Genomic DNA, 20,342 nt, shown 5'->3' with positions numbered 1-20,342 from the left:
CTGCCCCACACCATCTCCTGCCCCATAGATCTAACTCACATGTGCCCCACAGCAACTCCTGCCCTATAGATCTGACCCACAGCAGCTTCTGCCCTATAGATCTGATTCAAATCTGCCCCACAGCAGCTCCTGCCCCATAGATCTGACCCACATGTGCCCCAGAGCAGCTCTGCCCCATTGATTTGACCCACATCAGCCCCACAGGAGATCCTGCCCCATAGATCTGACCCACATCAGCCCCACTGCAGCTCCTGCCCTATAGATCTGACCAACATCAGCCCCACATCAGCTCCTGCCCCATAGATCTGACCCTCATCAGCCCCATAGCATCTCCCGCTCCATAGATCTTAACCGTATCAGCCCCACAGCAGCTCCTGCCCCATAGATCTGACCCACATCTGCACCACAGCAGCTCTTGCCCCATAGAACTGACCCACATCTGACCCACAGCAGCTCTTGACCCATAGATCTGACCCACATCAACACCACAGCAGCTCCTGCTCCATAGATCTGACCCACAGCAGCTCCTGCCCTATAGATCTGATTCAAATCTGCCCCACAGCCCCTCCTGCTCCATAGATCTGACCCACATGTGCCCCAGAGCAGCTCTGCCTCATTGATTTGACCCACATCAGCCCCACAGGAGATCCTGCCCCATAGAACTGACCCACATCAGCCCCACTGCAGCTCCTGCCTTATAGATCTGACCAACATCAGCCCCACAGCAGCTCCTGCCCCATAGATCTGACCCACATCTGCACCACAGCAGCTCTTGCCCCATAGAACTGACCCACATCTGCCCCACAGCAGCTCCTGACCCATAGATCTGACCCACATCAACCCCACAGAAGCTCCTGCCCCATAGATCTGAACCACATCTGCCCCACAGCAGATTTTACCCCACAGATCTGACCCACATCAGCCCCCAGGAGATCCTGCCCCATAGATCTGACCCACATCTGCACCTCAGCGGCTCTTGCCCCATAGAACTGACCCACATCTGCCCCACAGCAGCTCCTGACCCATAGATCTGACCCACATCAACCCCACAGAAGCTCCTGCCCTATAGATCTGAACCACATCTGCCCCACAGCAGATTTTACCCCACAGATCTGACCCACATCAGCCCCCAGGAGATCTTGCCCCATAGATCTGACCCACATCTGCCCAACAGCAGCTCCTGTCTCATAGATCTGACCCACATCTGCACCACAGCAGCTCTTGCCCCATAGAACTGACCCGCATCTGCCCCACAGCAGCTCCTGACCCATAGATCTGACCCACATCAACCCCACAGCAGCTCCTGCTCCATAGATCTGACCCACAGCAGCTCCTGCCCTATAGATCTGATTCAAATCTGCCCCACAGCAGCTCCTGCTCCATAGATCTGACCCACATGTTCCCCAGAGCAGCTCTGCCTCATTGATTTGACCCACATCAGCCCCACAGGAGATCCTGCCCCATAGATCTGACCCACATCAGCCCCACAGGAGATCCTTCCCCATAGATCTTAACCGTATCAGCCCCACAGCAGCTCCTGCCCCATAGATCTGACCCACATCTGCACCACAGCAGCTCTTGCCCCATAGAACTGACCCACATCTGCCCCACAGCAGCTCCTGACCCATAGATCTGACCCACATCAACCCCACAGAAGCTCCTGCCCCATAGATCTGAACCACATCTGCCCCACAGCAGATTTTACCCCACAGATCTGACCCACATCAGCCCCCAGGAGATCCTGCCCCATAGATCTGACCCACATCTGCCCCACACCATCTCCTGCCCCATAGATCTAACTCACATGTGCCCCACAGCCGCTCCTGCCCTATTGATCTGACCCACAGCAGCTTCTGCCCTATAGATCTGATTCAAATCTGCCCCACAGCAGCTCCTGCTCCATAGATCTGACCCACATGTGCCCCAGAGCAGCTCTGCCCCATTGATTTGACCCACATCAGCCCCACAGGAGATCCTGCCCCATAGATCTGACCCACATCAGCCCCACTGCAGCTCCTGCCCTATAGATCTGACCAACATCAGCCCCACATCAGCTCCTGCCCTATAGATCTGAACCTCATCAGCCCCATAGCATCTCCCGCTCCATAGATCTTAACCGTATCAGCCCCACAGCAGCTCCTGCCCCATAGATCTGACCCACATCTGCCCCACAGCAGCTCTTGCCCCATAGAACTGACCCACATCTGCCCCACAGCAGCTCCTGACCCATAGATCTGACCCACATCAACCCCACAGCAGCTCCTGCTCCATAGATCTGACCCACAGCAGCTCCTGCCCTATAGATCTGATTCAAATCTGCCCCACAGCAGCTCCTGCTCCATAGATCTGACCCACATGTGCCCCAGAGCAGCTCTGCCTCATTGATTTGACCCACATCAGCCCCCAGGAGATCTTGCCCCATAGATCTGACCCACATCTGCACCACAGCGGCTCATGGCCCATAGAACTGACCCACATCTGCCCCACAGCAGCTCCTGACCCATAGATCGGACCCACATCAACCCCACAGAAGCTCCTGCCCCATAGATCTGAACCACATCTGCCCCACAGCAGATTTTACCCCACAGATCTGACCCACATCAGCCCCCAGGAGTTCCTGCCCCATAGATCTGACCCACATCTGCCCCACACCATCTCCTGCCCCATAGATCTAACTCACATGTGCCCCACAGCAGCTCCTGCTCCATAGATCTGACCCACAGCAGCTCCTGCCCTATAGATCTCATTCAAATCTGCCCCACAGCAGCTCCTTCTCCATAGATCTGACCCACATCTGCACCACAGCAGCTCTTGCCCCATAGATCTGACCCACATCTGCCCCACAGCAGCTCCTGACCCATAGATCTGACCCACATCAACCCCACAGCAGCTCCTGCCCCATAGATCTGAACCACATCTGCCCCACAGCAGATTTTACCCCACAGATCTGACCCACATCAGCCCCCAGGAGATCCTGCCCCATAGATCTGACCCACATCTGCCCCACACCATCTCCTGCCCCATAGATCTAACTCACATGTGCCCCACAGCAGCTCCTGCCCTTAGATTTGACCCACAGCAGCTCCTGCCCTATAGATCTGATTCAAATCTGCCCCACAGCAGCTCCTGCCCCATAGATCTGACCCACATCAGCCCCAGAGCAGCTCTGCCCCATTGATTTGACCCACATCAGCCCCACAGGAGATCCTGCCCCATAGATCTGACCCACATCAGCCCCACTGCAGCTCCTGCCCTATAGATCTGACCCTCATCTGCACCACAGCAGCTCCTGCCCCATAGATCTGACCCACATGTGCCCCAGAGCAGCTCCTGACCCATAGATCTGACCCAACTCAACCCCACAGAATCTCCTGCCCCATAGATCTGAACCACATCTGCCCCACAGCAGATTTTACCCCACAGATCTGACCCACATCAGCCCCCAGGAGATCCTGCCCCATAGATCTGACCCACATCTGCCCCACAGCAGCTCCTGACCCATAGATCTGACCCACATCAACCCCACAGAAGCTCCTGCCCCATAGATCTGAACCACATCTGCCCCACAGCAGATTTTACCCCACAGATCTGACCCACATCAGCCCCCAGGAGATCCTGCCCCATAGATCTGACCCACATCTGCCCCACACCATCTCCTGCCCCATAGATCTAACTCACATGTGCCCCACAGCAGCTCCTGCTCCATAGATCTGACCCACAGCAGCTTCTGCCCTATAGATCTGACCAACATCAGCCCTACATCAGCTCCTGCCCCATAGATCTGACCCTCATCAGCCCCATAGCATCTCCCGCTCCATAGATCTTAACCGTATCAGCCCCACAGCAGCTCCTGCCCCATAGATCTGACCCACATCTGCACCACAGCAGCTCTTGCCCCATAGAACTGACCCACATCTGCCCCACAGCAGCTCCTGACCCATAGATCTGACCCACATCAACCCCACAGAAGCTCCTGCCCCATAGATCTGAACCACATCTGCCCCACAGCAGATTTTACCCCACAGATCTGACCCACATCAGCCCCCAGGAGATCTTGCCCCATAGATCTGACCCACATCTGCACCACAGCAGCTCTTGCCCCATAGAACTGACCCACATCAGCCCCACAGCAGCTCCTGACCCATAGATCTGACCCACATCAACCCCACAGAAGCTCCTGCCCCATAGATCTGAACCACATCTGCCCCACAGCAGATTTTACCCCACAGATCTGACCCACATCAGCCCCCAGGAGATCCTGCCACATAGATCTAACCCACATCTGCCCCACAGCAGCTCCTGACCCATAGATCTGACCCACATCAACCCCACAGAAGCTCCTGCCCCATAGATCTGAACCACATCTGCCCCACAGCAGATTTTACCCCACAGATCTGACCCACATCAGCCCCCAGGAGATCTTGCCCCATAGATCTGTCCCACATCTGCACCACAGCGGCTCTTGCCCCATAGAACTGACCCACATCTGCCCCACAGCAGCTCCTGCCCCATAGATCTGACCCACATCAACCCCACAGAAGCTCCTGCCCCATAGATCTGAACCACAGCTGCCCCACAGCAGATTTTACCCCACAGATCTGACCCACATCAGCCTCCAGGAGATCCTGCCCCATAGATCTGACCCACATCTGCCCCACAGAAGCTCCTGCCCCATAGATCTGAACCACATCTGCCCCACAGCAGATTTTACCCCACAGATCTGACCCACATCAGCCCCCAGGAGATCCTGCCCCATAGATCTGACCCACATCTGCCCCACACCATCTCCTGCCCCATAGATCTAACTCACATGTGCCCCACAGCAGCTCCTGCCCATAGATCTGACCCACAGCAGCTCCTGCCCTATAGATCTGATTCAAATCTGCCCCACAGCAGCTCCTGCCCCATAGATCTGACCCACATGTGCCCCAGAGCAGCTCTGCCCCATTGATTTGACCCACATCAGCCCCACAGGAGATCCTGCCCCATAGATCTGACCCACATCAGCCCCACTGCAGCTCCTGCCCTATAGATCTGACCAACATCAGCCCCACATCAGCTCCTGCCCCATAGATCTGACCCTCATCAGCCCCATAGCATCTCCCGCTCCATAGATCTTAACCGTATCAGCCCCACAGCAGCTCCTGCCCCATAGATCTGACCCACATCTGCACCACAGCAGCTCTTGCCCCATAGAACTGACCCACATCTGCCCCACAGCAGCTCCTGACCCATAGATCTGACCCACATCAACCCCACAGCAGCTCCTGCTCCATAGATCTGACCCACAGCTGCTCCTGCCCTATAGATCTGATTCAAATCTGCCCCACAGCAGCTCCTGCTCCATAGATCTGACCCACATGTGCCCCAGAGCAGCTCTGCCTCATTGATTTGACCCACATCAGCCCCACAGGAGATCCTGCCCCATAGAACTGACCCACATCTGCCCCACAGCAGCTCCTGACCCATAGATCTGACCCACATCAACCCCACAGAAGCTCCTGCCCCATAGATCTGAACCACATCTGCCCCACAGCAGATTTTACCCCACAGATCCAACCCACATCAGCCCCCAGGAGATCTTGCCCCATAGATCTGACCCACGTCTGCACCACAGCGGCTCTTGCCCCATAGAACTGACCCACATCTGCCCCACAGCAGCTCCTGACCCATAGATCTGACCCACATCAACCCCACAGAAGCTCCTGCCCCATAGATCTGAACCACATCTGCCCAAAGCAGATTTTACCCCACAGATCTGACCCACATCAGCCCCCAGGAGATCCTGCCCCATAGATCTGACCCACATCTGCCCCACACCATCTCCTGCCCCATAGATCTAACTCACATGTGCCCCACAGCAGCTCCTGCCCATAGATCTGACCCACAGCAGCTCCTGCCCTATAGATCTGATTCAAATCTGCCCCACAGCAGCTCCTGCCCCATAGATCTGACCCACATGTGCCCCAGAGCAGCTCTGCCCCATTGATTTGACCCACATCAGCCCCACAGGAGATCCTGCCCCATAGATCTGACCCACATCAGCCCCACTGCAGCTCCTGCCCTATAGATCTGACCAACATCAGCCCCACATCAGCTCCTGCCCCATAGATCTGACCCTCATCAGCCCCATAGCATCTCCCGCTCCATAGATCTTAACCGTATCAGCCCCACAGCAGCTCCTGCCCCATAGATCTGACCCACATCTGCACCACAGCAGCTCTTGCCCCATAGAACTGACCCACATCTGCCCCACAGCAGCTCCTGACCCATAGATCTGACCCACATCAACCCCACAGAAGCTCCTGCCCCATAGATCTGAACCACATCTGCCCCACAGCAGATTTTACCCCACAGATCTGACCCACATCAGCCCCCAGGAGATCCTGCCCCATAGATCTGACCCACATCTGCCCCACACCATCTCCTGCCCCATAGGTCTAACTCACATGTGCCCCACAGCATCTCCTGCCCATAGATCTGACCCACAGCAGCTCCTGCCCTATAGATCTGATTCAAATCTGCCCCACAGCAGCTCCTGCTCCATAGATCTGACCCACATGTGCCCCAGAGCAGCTCTGCCCCATTGATTTGACCCACATCAGCCCCACAGGAGATCCTGCCCCATAGATCTGACCCACATCAGCCCCACTGCAGCTCCTGCCCTATAGATCTGACCAACATCAGCCCCACAGCAGCTCCTGCCCCATAGATCTGACCCTCATCAGCCCCATAGCATCTCCCGCTCCATAGATCTTAACCGTATCAGCCCCACAGCAGCTCCTGCCCCATAGATCTGACCCACATCTGCACCACAGCAGCTCTTGCCCCATAGAACTGACCCACATCTGCCCCACAGCAGCTCCTGACCCATAGATCTGACCCACATCAACCCCACAGAAGCTCCTGCCCCATAGATCTGAAATACATCTGCCCCACAGCAGATTTTACCCCACAGATCTGACCCACATCAGCCCCCAGGAGATCTTGCCCCATAGATCTGACCCACATCTGCACCACAGCGGCTCTTGCCCCATAGAACTGACCCACATCTGCCCCACAGCAGCTCCTGACCCATAGATCTGACCCACATCAACCCCACAGCAGCTCCTGCCCCATAGATCTGAACCACATCTGCCCCACAGCAGATTTTACCCCACAGATCTGACCCACATCAGCCCCCATGAGATCCTGCCCCATAGATCTTACCCACATCTGCCCCACAGCAGCTCCTGACCCATAGATCTGACCCACATCAACCCCACAGAAGCTCCAGCCCCATAGATCTGAACCACATCTGCCCCACAGCAGATTTTACCCCACAGATCTGACCCACATCAGCCCCCAAGAGATCCTGCCCCATAGATCTGACCCACATCTGCCCCACACCATCTCCTGCCCCATAGATCTAACTCACATGTGCCCCACAGCAGCTCCTGCCCATAGATCTGACCCACAGCAGCTTCTGCCCTATAGATCTGATTCAAATCTGCCCCACAGCAGCTCCTGCTCCATAGATCTGACCCACATGTGCCCAAGAGCAGCTCTGCCCCATTGATTTGACCCACATCAGCCCCACAGGAGATCCTGCCCCATAGATCTGACCCACATCAGCCCCACTGCAGCTCCTGCCCTATAGATCTGACCAACATCAGCCCCACATCAGCTCCTGCCCCATAGATCTGAACCTCATCAGCCCCATAGCATCTCCCGCTCCATAGATCTTAACCGTATCAGCCCCACAGCAGCTCCTGCCCCATAGATCTGACCCACATCTGCACCACAGCAGCTCTTGCCCCATAGAACTGACCCACATCTGCCCCACAGCAGCTCCTGACCCATAGATCTGACCCACATCAACCCCACAGAAGCTCCTGCCCCATAGATCTGAACCACATCTGCCCCACAGCAGATTTTACCCTACAGATCTGACCCACATCAGCCCCCAGGAGATCCTGCCCCATAGATCTGACCCACATCTGCCCCACAGCAGCTCCTGACCCATAGATCTGACCCACATCAACCCCACAGAAGCTCCTGCCCCATAGATCTGAACCACATCTGCCCCACAGCAGATTTTACCCCACAGATCTGACCCACCTCAGCCCCCAGGAGATCCTGCCCTATAGATCTGACCCACATCTGCCCCACACCATCTCCTGCCCCATAGATCTAACTCACATGTGCCCCACAGCAGCTCCTGCCCATAGATCTGACCCACAGCAGCTCCTGCCCTATAGATCTGATTCAAATCTGCCCCACAGCAGCTCCTGCCCCATAGATCTGACCCACATGTGCCCCAGAGCAGCTCTGCCCCATTGATTTGACCCACATCAGCCCCACAGGAGATCCTGCCCCATAGATCTGACCCACATCAGCCCCACTGCAGCTCCTGCCCTATAGATCTGACCAACATCAGCCCCACATCAGCTCCTGCCCCATAGATCTGACCCTCATCAGCCCCATAGCATCTCCCGCTCCATAGATCTTAACCGTATCAGCCCCACAGCAGCTCCTGCCCCATAGATCTGACCCACATCTGCACCACAGCAGCTCTTGCCCCATAGAACTGACCCACATTTGCCCCACAGCAGCTCCTGACCCATAGATCTGACCCACATCAACCCCACAGAAGCTCCTGCTTCATAGATCTGAACCACATCTGCCCCACAGCAGATTTTACCCCACAGATCTGACCCACATCAGCCCCCAGGAGATCTTGCCCCATAGATCTGACCCACATCTGCACCACAGCGGCTCTTGCCCCATAGAACTGACCCACATCTGCCCCACAGCAGCTCCTGACCCATAGATCTGACCCACATAAACCCCACAGCAGCTCCTGCCCCATAGATCTGAACCACATCTGCCCCACAGCAGATTTTACCCCACAAATCTGACCCACATCAGCCCCCAGGAGATCCTGCCCCATAGATCTTACCCACATCTGCCCCACAGCAGCTCCTGACCCATAGATCTGACCCACATCAACCCCACAGAAGCTCCAGCCCCATAGATCTGAACCACATCTGCCCCACAGCAGATTTTACCCCACAGATCTGACCCACATCAGCCCCCAAGAGATCCTGCCCCATAGATCTGACCCACATCTGCCCCACACCATCTCCTGCCCCATAGATCTAACTCACATGTGCCCCACAGCAGCTCCTGCCCATAGATCTGACCCACAGCAGCTTCTGCCCTATAGATCTCATTCAAATCTGCCCCACAGCAGCTCCTGCTCCATAGATCTGACCCACATGTGCCCAAGAGCAGCTCTGCCCCATTGATTTGACCCACATCAGCCCCACAGGAGATCCTGCCCCATAGATCTGACCCACATCAGCCCCACTGCAGCTCCTGCCCTATAGATCTGACCAACATCAGCCCCACATCAGCTCCTGCCCCATAGATCTGAACCTCATCAGCCCCATAGCATCTCCCGCTCCATAGATCTTAACCGTATCAGCCCCACAGCAGCTCCTGCCCCATAGATCTGACCCACATCTGCACCACAGCAGCTCTTGCCCCATAGAACTGACCCACATCTGCCCCACAGCAGCTCCTGACCCATAGATCTGACCCACATCAACCCCACAGAAGCTCCTGCCCCATAGATCTGAACCACATCTGCCCCACAGCAGATTTTACCCCACAGATCTGACCCACATCAGCCCCCAGGAGATCCTGCCCCATAGATCTGACCCACATCTGCCCCACACCATCTCCTGCCCCATAGATCTGACCCACATCAACCCCACAGAAGCTCCTGCCCCATAGATCTGAACCACATCTGCCCCACAGCAGATTTTACCCCACAGATCTGACCCACATCAGCCCCCAGGAGATCCTGCCCTATAGATCTGACCCACATCTGCCCCACACCATCTCCTGCCCCATAGATCTAACTCACATGTGCCCCACAGCAGCTCCTGCCCATAGATCTGACCCACAGCAGCTCCTGCCCTATAGATCTGATTCAAATCTGCTTCACAGCAGCTCCTGCCCCATAGATCTGACCCACATGTGCCCCAGAGCAGCTCTGCCCCATTGATTTGACCCACATCAGCCCCACAGGAGATCCTGCCCCATAGATCTGACCCACATCAGCCCCACTGCAGCTCCTGCCCTATAGATCTGACCAACATCAGCCCCACATCAGCTCCTGCCCCATAGATCTGACCCTCATCAGCCCCATAGCATCTCCCGCTCCATAGATCTTAACCGTATCAGCCCCACAGCAGCTCCTGCCCCATAGATCTGACCCACATCTGCACCACAGCAGCTCTTGCCCCATAGAACTGACCCACATCTGCCCCACAGCAGCTCCTGACCCATAGATCTGACCCACATCAACCCCACAGCAGCTCCTGCTCCATACATCTGACCCACAGCAGCTCCTGCCCTATAGATCTGATTCAAATCTGCCCCACAGCAGCTCCTGCTCCATAGATCTGACCCACATGTGCCCCAGAGCAGCTCTGCCTCATTGATTTGACCCACATCAGCCCCACAGGAGATCCTGCCCCATAGATCTGACCCACATCAGCCCCACTGCAGCTCCTGCCCTATAGATCTGACCAACATCAGCCCCACATCAGCTCCTGCCCCATAGATCTGACCCTCATCAGCCCCATAGCATCTCCCGCTCCATAGATCTTAACCGTATCAGCCCCACAGCAGCTCCTGCCCCATAGATCTGACCCACATCTGCACCTCAGCGGCTCTTGCCCCATAGAACTGACCCACATCTGCCCCACAGCAGGTCCTGACCCATAGATCTGACCCACATCAACCCCACAGAAGCTCCTGCCCTATAGATCTGAACCACATCTGCCCCACAGCAGATTTTACCCCACAGATCTGACCCACATCAGCCCCCAGGAGATCCTGCCCCATAGATCTTACCCACATCTGCCCCACAGCAGCTCCTGACCCATAGATCTGACCCACATCAACCCCACAGAAGCTCCTGCTCCATAGATCTGAACCACATCTGCCCCGCAGCAGATTTTACCCCACAGATCTGACCCACATCAGCCCCCAGGAGATCTTGCCCCATAGATCTGACCCACATCTGCACCACAGCGGCTCTTGCCCCATAGAACTGACCCACATCTGCCCCACAGCAGCTCCTGACCCATAGATCTGACCCACATCAACCCCACAGAAGCTCCAGCCCCATAGATCTGAACCACATCTGCCCCACAGCAGATTTTACCCCACAGATCTGACCCACATCAGCCCCCAAGAGATCCTGCCCCATAGATCTGACCCACATCTGCCCCACACCATCTCCTGCCCCATAGATCTAACTCACATGTGCCCCACAGCAGCTCCTGCCCTATTGATCTGACCCACAGCAGCTTCTGCCCTATAGATCTGATTCAAATCTGCCCCACAGCAGCTCCTGCTCCATAGATCTGACCCACATGTGCCCAAGAGCAGCTCTGCCCCATTGATTTGACCCACATCAGCCCCACAGGAGATCCTGCCCCATAGATCTGACCCACATCAGCCCCACTGCAGCTCCTGCCCTATAGATCTGACCAACATCAGCCCCACATCAGCTCCTGCCCCATAGATCTGAACCTCATCAGCCCCATAGCATCTCCCGCTCCATAGATCTTAACCGTATCAGCCCCACAGCAGCTCCTGCCCCATAGATCTGACCCACATCTGCACCACAGCAGCTCTTGCCCCATAGAACTGACCCACATCTGCCCCACAGCAGCTCCTGACCCATAGATCTGACCCACATCAACCCCACAGAAGCTCCTGCCCCATAGGTCTGAACCACATCTGCCCCACAGCAGATTTTACCCTACAGATCTGACCCACATCAGCCCCCAGGAGATCCTGCCCCATAGATCTGACCCACATCTGCCCCACAGCAGCTCCTGACCCGTAGATCTGACCCACATCAACCCCACAGAAGCTCCTGCCCCATAGATCTGAACCACATCTGCCCCACAGCAGATTTTACCCCACAGATCTGACCCACCTCAGCCCCCAGGAGATCCTGCCCTATAGATCTGACCCACATCTGCCCCACACCATCTCCTGCCCCATAGATCTAACTCACATGTGCCCCACAGCAGCTCCTGCCCATAGATCTGACCCACAGCAGCTCCTGCCCTATAGATCTGATTCAAATCTGCCCCACAGCAGCTCCTGCCCCATAGATCTGACCCACATGTGCCCCAGAGCAGCTCTGCCCCATTGATTTGACCCACATCCGCCCCACAGGAGATCCTGCCCCATAGATCTGACCCACATCAGCCCCACTGCAGCTCCTGCCCTATAGATCTGACCAACATCAGCCCCACATCAGCTCCTGCCCCATAGATCTGACCCTCATCAGCCCCATAGCATCTCCCGCTCCATAGATCTTAACCGTATCAGCCACACAGCAGCTCCTGCCCCATAGATCTGACCCACATCTGCACCACAGCAGCTCTTGCCCCATAGAACTGACCCACATCTGCCCCACAGCAGCTCCTGACCCATAGATCTGACCCACATCAACCCCACAGAAGCTCCTGCCCCATAGATCTGAACCACATCTGCCCCACAGCAGATTTTACCCCACAGATCTGACCCACATCAGCCCCCAGGAGATCCTGCCCCATAGATCTGACCCACATCTGCCCCACACCATCTCCTGCCCCATAGATCTAACTCACATGTGCCCCACAGCAGCTCCTGCCCATAGATCTGACCCACAGCAGCTCCTGCCCTATAGATCTCATTCAAATCTGCCCCACAGCAGCTCCTGCTCCATAGATCTGACCCACATGTGCCCCAGAGCAGCTCTGCCTCATTGATCTGACCCACATCAGCCCAACAGGAGATCCTGCCCCATAGAACTGACCCATAGCAGCTCCTGCCCTATAGATCTGACCCACATCTGCACCACAGCTGCTCTTGCCCCATAGAACTGACCCACATCTGCCCCGCAGCAGCTCCTGACCCATAGATCTGACCCACATCAGCCCCCAGGAGATCTTGCCCCATAGATCTGACCCACATCTGCACCACAGCGGCTCTTGCCCCATAGAACTTACCCACATCTGCCCCACAGCAGCTCCTGACCCATAGATCTGACCCACATCAACCCCACAGAAGCTCCTGACCCAGAGATCTGAACCACATCTGCCCCACAGCAGATTTTACCCCACAGATCTGACCCACATCAGCCCCCAGGAGATCTTGCCCCATAGATCTGACCCACATCTGCACCACAGCGGCTCTTGCCCCATAGAACTGACCCACATCTGCCCCACAGCAGCTCCTGACCCATAGATCTGACCCACATCAACCCCACAGAAGCTCCTGCCCCATAGATCTGAACCACATCTGCCCCACAGCAGATTTTACCCCACAGATCTGAAACACATCAGCCCCCAGGAGATCCTGCCCCATAGATCTGACCCACATCTGCCCCACAGCAGCTCCTGACCCATAGATCTGACCCACATCAACCCCACAGAAGCTCCTGCCCCATAGATCTGAACCACATCTGCCCCACAGCAGATTTTACCCCACAGATCTGACCCACATCAGCCCCCAGGAGATCCTGCCCCATAGATCTGACCCACATCTGCCCCACACCATCTCCTGCCCCATAGATCTAACTCACATGTGCCCCACATCAGCTCCTGCCCATAGATCTGACCCACAGCAGCTCCTGCCCTATAGATCTGATTCAAATCTGCCCCACAGCAGCTCCTGCCCCATAGATCTGACCCACATGTGCCCCAGAGCAGCTCTGCCCCATTGATTTGACCCACATCAGCCCCACAGGAGATCCTGCCCTATAGATCTGACCCACATCAGCCGCACTGCAGCTCCTGCCCTATAGATCTGACCAACATCAGCCCCACATCAGATCCTGCCCCATAGATCTGACCCTCATCAGCCCCATAGCATCTCCCGCTCCATAGATCTTAACCGTATCAGCCCCACAGCAGCTCCTGCCCCATAGATCTGACCCACATCTGCACCACAGCAGCTCTTGACCCATAGAACTGACCCACATCTGCCCCACAGCAGCTCCTGACCCATAGATCTGACCAACATCAACCCCACAGAACCTCCTGCCCCATAGATCTGAACCACATCTGCCCCACAGCAGATTTTACCCCACAGATCTGACCCACATCAGCCCCCAGGAGATCCTGCCCCATAGATCTAACCCACATCTGCCCCACAGCAGCTCCTGACCCATAGATCTGACACACATCAACCCCACAGAAGCTCCTGCCCCATAGATCTGAACCACATCTGCCCCACAGCAGATTTTACCCCACAGATCTGACCCACATCAGCCCCCAGGAGATCCTGCCCCATAGATCTGACCCACATCTGCCCCACACCATCTCCTGCCCCATAGATCTAACTCAAATGTGCCCCACAGCAGCTCCTGCCCATAGATCTGACCCACAGCAGCTCCTGCCCTATAGATCTGATTCAAATCTGCCCCACAGAAGCTCCTGCCCCATAGATCTGACCCACTGTTCCCCAGAGCAGCTCTGCCCCATTGATTTGACCCACATCAGCCCCACAGGAGATCCTGCCCCATAGATCTGACCCACATCAGCCCCACTGCAGCTCCTGCCCTATAGATCTGACCAACATCAGCCCCACATCAGCTCCTGCCCCATAGATCTGACCCTCATCAGCCCCATAGCATCTCCCGCTCCATAGATCTTAACCGTATCAGCCCCACAGCAGCTCCTGCCCCATAGATCTGACCCACATCTGCACCACAGCAGCTCTTGCCCCATAGAACTGACCCACATCTGCCCCACAGCAGCTCCTGACCCATAGATCTGACCCACATCAACCCCACAGAAGCTCCTGCTCCATAGATCTGAACCACATCTGCCCCACAGCAGATTTTACCCCACAGATCTGACCCACATCAGCCCCCAGGAGATCTTGCCCCATAGATCTGACCCACATCTGCACCACAGCGGCTCTTGCCCCATAGAACTGACCCACATCTGCCCCACAGCAGCTCCTGACCCATAGATCTGACCCACATCAACCCCACAGAAGCTCCTGCCCCATAGATCTGAACCACATCTGCCCCACAGCAGATTTTACCCCACAGATCTGACCCACATCAGCCCCCAGGAGGTCCTGCCCCATAGATCTGACCCACATCTGCCCCACAGCAGCTCCTGCCCCATAGATCTGACCCACATCTGCACCACAGCAGCTCTTGCCCCATAGAACTGACCCACATCTGCCCCACAGCAGCTCCTGACCCATAGATCTGACCCACATCAACCCCACAGCAGCTCCTGCCCATAGATCTGACCCACAGCAGCTCCTGCCCTATAGATCTGATTCAAATCTGCCCCACAGCAGCTCCTGCTCCATAGATCTGACCCACATGTGCCCCAGAGCATCTCTGCCCCATTGATTTGACCCACATCAGCCCCACAGGAGATCCTGCCCCATAGATCTGACCCACATCAGCCCCACTGCAGCTCCTGCCCTATAGATCTGACCAACATCAGCCCCACATCAGCTCCTGCCCCATAGATCTGAACCTCATCAGCCCCATAGCATCTCCCGCTCCATAGATCTTAACCGTATCAGCCCCACAGCAGCTCCTGCCCCATAGATCTGACCCACATCTGCACCACAGCAGCTCTTGCCCCATAGAACTGACCCACATCTGCCCCACAGCAGCTCCTGACCCATAGATCTGACCCACATCAACCCCACAGAAGCTCCTGCCCCATAGATCTGAACCACATCTGCCCCACAGCAGATTTTACCCCACAGATCTGACCCACATCAGCCCCCAGGAGATCTTGCCCCATAGATCTGACCCACATCTGCACCACAGCGGCTCTTGCCCCATAGAACTGACCCACATCTGCCCCACAGCAGCTCCTGACCCATAGATCTGACCCACATCAACCCCACAGAAGCTCCTGCCCCATAGATCTGAACCACATCTGCCCCACAGCAGATTTTACTACACAGATCTGACCCACATCAGCCCCCAGGAGATCCTGCCCCATAGATCTGACCCACATCTGCCCCACAGCAGCTCCTGACCCATAGATCTGACCCACATCAACCCCACAGAAGCTTCTGCCCCATAGATCTGACCCACATCTGCCCCACACCATCTCCTTCCCCATAGATCTAACTCACATGTGCCCCACAGCAGCTCCTGCCCATAGATCTGACCCACAGCAGCTCCTGCCCTATAGATCTGATTCAAATCTGCCCCACAGCAGCTCCTGCCCCATAGATCTGACCCACATGTGCCCCAGAGCAGCTCTGCCTCATTGATTTGAACCACATCAGCCCCACAGGAGATCCTGCCCCATAGATCTGACCCACATCAGCCCCACTGCAGCTCCTGACCTATAGATCTGACCAACATCAGCCCCACATCAGCTCCTGCCCCATAGATCTGACCCTCATCAGCCCCATAGCATCTCCCGCTCCATAGATCTTAACCGTATCAGCCCCACAGCAGCTCCTGCCCCATAGATCTGACCCACATCTGCACCACAGCAGCTCTTGCCCCATCGAACTGACCCACATCTGCCCCACAGCAGCTCCTGACCCATAGATCTGACCCACATCAACCCCACAGAAGCTCCTGCCCCATAGATCTGAACCACATCTGCCCCACAGCAGATTTTACCCCACAGATCTGACCCACATCAGCCCCCAGGAGATCCTGCCCCATAGATCTGACCCACATCTGCCCCACACCATCTCCTGCCCCATAGATCTAACTCACATGTGCCCCACAGCAGCTCCTGCCCATAGATCTGACCCACAGCAGCTTCTGCCCTATAGATCTGATTCAAATCTGCCCCACAGCAGCTCCTGCTCCATAGATTTGACCCACATGTGCCCCAGAGCAGCTCTGCCCCATTGATTTGACCCACATCAGCCCCACAGGAGATCCTGCCCCATAGAACTGACCCACATCAGCCCCACTGCAGCTCCTGCCCTATTGTTCTGACCAACATCAGCCCCACATCAGCTCCTGCCCCATAGATCTGACCCTCATCAGCCCCATAGCATCTCCCGCTCCATAGATCTTAACCGTATCAGCCCCACAGCAGCTCCTGCCCCATAGATCTGACCCACATCTGCACCACAGCAGCTCTTGCCCCATAGAACTGACCCACATCTGCCCCACAGCAGCTCCTGACCCATAGATCTGACCCACATCAACCCCACAGAAGCTCCTGCCCCATAGATATGAACCACATCTGCCCCACAGAAGATTTTACCCCACAGATCTGACCCACATCAGCCCCCAGGAGATCCTGCCCCATAGATCTGACCCACATCTGCCCCACACCATCTCCTGCCCCATAGATCTAACTCACATGTGCCCCACAGCAGCTCCTGCCCTATAGATCTGACCCACAGCAGCTTCTGCCCTATAGATCTGATTCAAATCTGCCCCACAGCAGCTCCTCCTCCATTGATCTGACCCACATGTGCCCCAGAGCAGCTCTGCCCCATTGATTTGACCCACATCAGCCCCACAGGAGATCCTGCCCCATAGATCTGACCCACATCAGCCCCACTGCAGCTCCTGCCCTATAGATCTGACCAACATCAGCCCCACATCAGCTCCTGCCCCATAGATCTGACCCTCATCAGCCCCATAGCATCTCCCGCTCCATAGATCTTAACCGTATCAGCCCCACAGCAGCTCCTGCCCCATAGATCTGACCCACATCTGCACCACAGCAGCTCTTGCCCCATAGAACTGACCCACATCTGCACCACAGCAGCTCTTGCCCCATAGAACTGACCCACATCTGCCCCACAGCAGCTCCTGACCCATAGATCTGACCCACATCAACCCCACAGAAGCTCCTGCCCCATAGATCTGAACCACATCTGCCCCACAGCAGATTTTACCCCACAGATCTGACCCACATCAGCCCCGAGGAGATCTTGCCCCATAGATCTGACCCGCATCTGCACCACAGCGGCTCTTGCCCCATAGATCTGACCCACATCTGCCCCACAGCAGCTCCTGACCCATAGATCTGACCCACATCAACCCCACAGAAGCTCCTGCCCCATAGATCTGAACCACATCTGCCCCACAGCAGATTTTACCCCACAGATCTGACCCACATCAGCCCCCAGGAGATCCTGCCCCATAGATCTGACCCACATCTGCCCCACACCATCTCCTGCCCCATTGATCTGACCCACATGTGCCCCAGAGCAGCTCTGCCTCATTGATTTGACCCACATCAGCCCCACAGGAGATCCTGCCCCATAGAACTGACCCACATCAGCCCCACTGCAGCTCCTGCCCTATAGATCTGACCAACATCAGCCCCACATCAGCTCCAGCCCCATAGATCTGACCCGCATCAGCCCCATAGCATCTCCCGCTCCATAGATCTTAACCGTATCAGCCCCACAGCAGCTCCTGCCCCATAGATCTGACCCACATCTGCACCACAGCAGCTCTTGCCCCATAGAACTGACGCACATCTGCACCACAGCAGCTCCTGACCCATAGATCTGACCCACATCAACCCCACAGAAGCTCCTGCCCCATAGATCTGAACCACATCTGCCCCACAGCAGATTTTACCCCACAGATCTGACCCACATCAGCCCCCAGGAGATCTTGCCCCATAGATCTGACCCACATCTGCACCACAGCGGCTCTTGCCCCATAGAACTGACCCACTTCTGCCCCACAGCAGCTCTTGACCCATAGATCTGACCCACATCAACCCCACAGAAGCTCCTGCCCCATAGATCTGAACCACATCTGCCCCACAGCAGATTTTACCCCACAGATCTGACCCACATCAGCCCCCAGGAGATCCTGCCCCATAGATCTGACCCACATCTGCCCCACAGCAGCTCCTGACCCATAGATCTGACCCACATCAACCCCACAGAAGCTCCTGCCCCATAGATCTGAACCACATCTGCCCCACAGCAGATTTTACCCCACAGATCTGACCCACATCAGCCCCCAGGAGATCCTGCCCCATAGATCTGACCCACATCTGCCCCACACCATCTCCTGCCCCATAGATCTAACTCACATGTGCCCCACAGCAGCTCCTGCTCCATAGATCTGACCCACAGCAGCTCCTGCCCTATAGATCTGATTCAAATCTGCCCCACAGCAGCTCCTGCCCCATAGATCTGACCCACATGTGCCCCAGAGCAGCTCTGCCTCATTGATTTGACCCACATCAGCCCCACAGGAGATCCTGCCCCATAGAACTGACCCACATCAGCCCCACTGCAGCTCCTGCCCTATAGATTTGACCAACATCAGCCCCACATCAGCTCCTGCCCCATAGATCTGACCCTCATCAGCCCCATAGCATCTCCCGCTCCATAGATCTTAACAGTATCAGCCCCACAGCAGCTCCTGCCCCATAGATCTGACCCACATCTGCACCACAGCGGCTCTTGCCCCATAGAACTGACCCACATCTGCCCCACAGCAGCTCCTGACCCATAGATCTGACCCACATCAACCCCACAGAAGCTCCTGCCCCATAGATCTGAACCACATCTGCCCCACAGCAGATTTTACCCCACAGATCTGACCCACATCAGCCCCCAGGAGGTCCTGCCCCATAGATCTGACCCACATCTGCCCCACAGCAGCTCCTGCCCCATAGATCTGACCCACATCTGCACCACAGCAGCTCTTGCCCCATAGAACTGACCCACATCTGCCCCACAGCAGCTCCTGACCCATAGATCTGACCCACATCAACCCCACAGAAGCTCCTGCCCCATAGATCTGAACCACATATGCCCCACAGCAGATTTTACCCCACAGATCTGACCCACATCAGCCCCCAGGAGATCCTGCCCCATAGATCTGACCCACATCTGCCCCACACCATCTCCTGCCCCATAGATCTAACTCACATGTGCCCCACAGCAGCTCCTGCCCATAGATCTGACCCACAGCAGCTTCTGCCCTATAGATCTGATTCAAATCTGCCCCACAGCAGCTCCTGCTCCATAGATCTGACCCACATGTGCCCCAGAGCAGCTCTGCCCCATTGATTTGACCCACATCAGCCCCACAGGAGATCCTGCCCCATAGATCTGACCCACATCAGCCCCACTGCAGCTCCTGCCCTATAGATCTGACCAACATCAGCCCCACATCAGCTCCTGCCCCATAGATCTGAACCTCATCAGCCCCATAGCATCTCCCGCTCCATAGATCTTAACCGTATCAGCCCCACAGCAGCTCCTGCCCCATAGATCTGACCCACATCTGCACCACAGCAGCTCTTGCCCCATAGAACTGACCCACATCTGCCCCACAG

The sequence above is a fragment of the Coturnix japonica genome, chromosome 16, assembly GCF_054131305.1.
Source record: "Coturnix japonica strain WE chromosome 16, WE-NBRP24, whole genome shotgun sequence".
Classification (NCBI taxonomy): domain Eukaryota; kingdom Metazoa; phylum Chordata; class Aves; order Galliformes; family Phasianidae; genus Coturnix; species Coturnix japonica.
Note: the sequence above shows the minus strand (reverse complement) of the source record.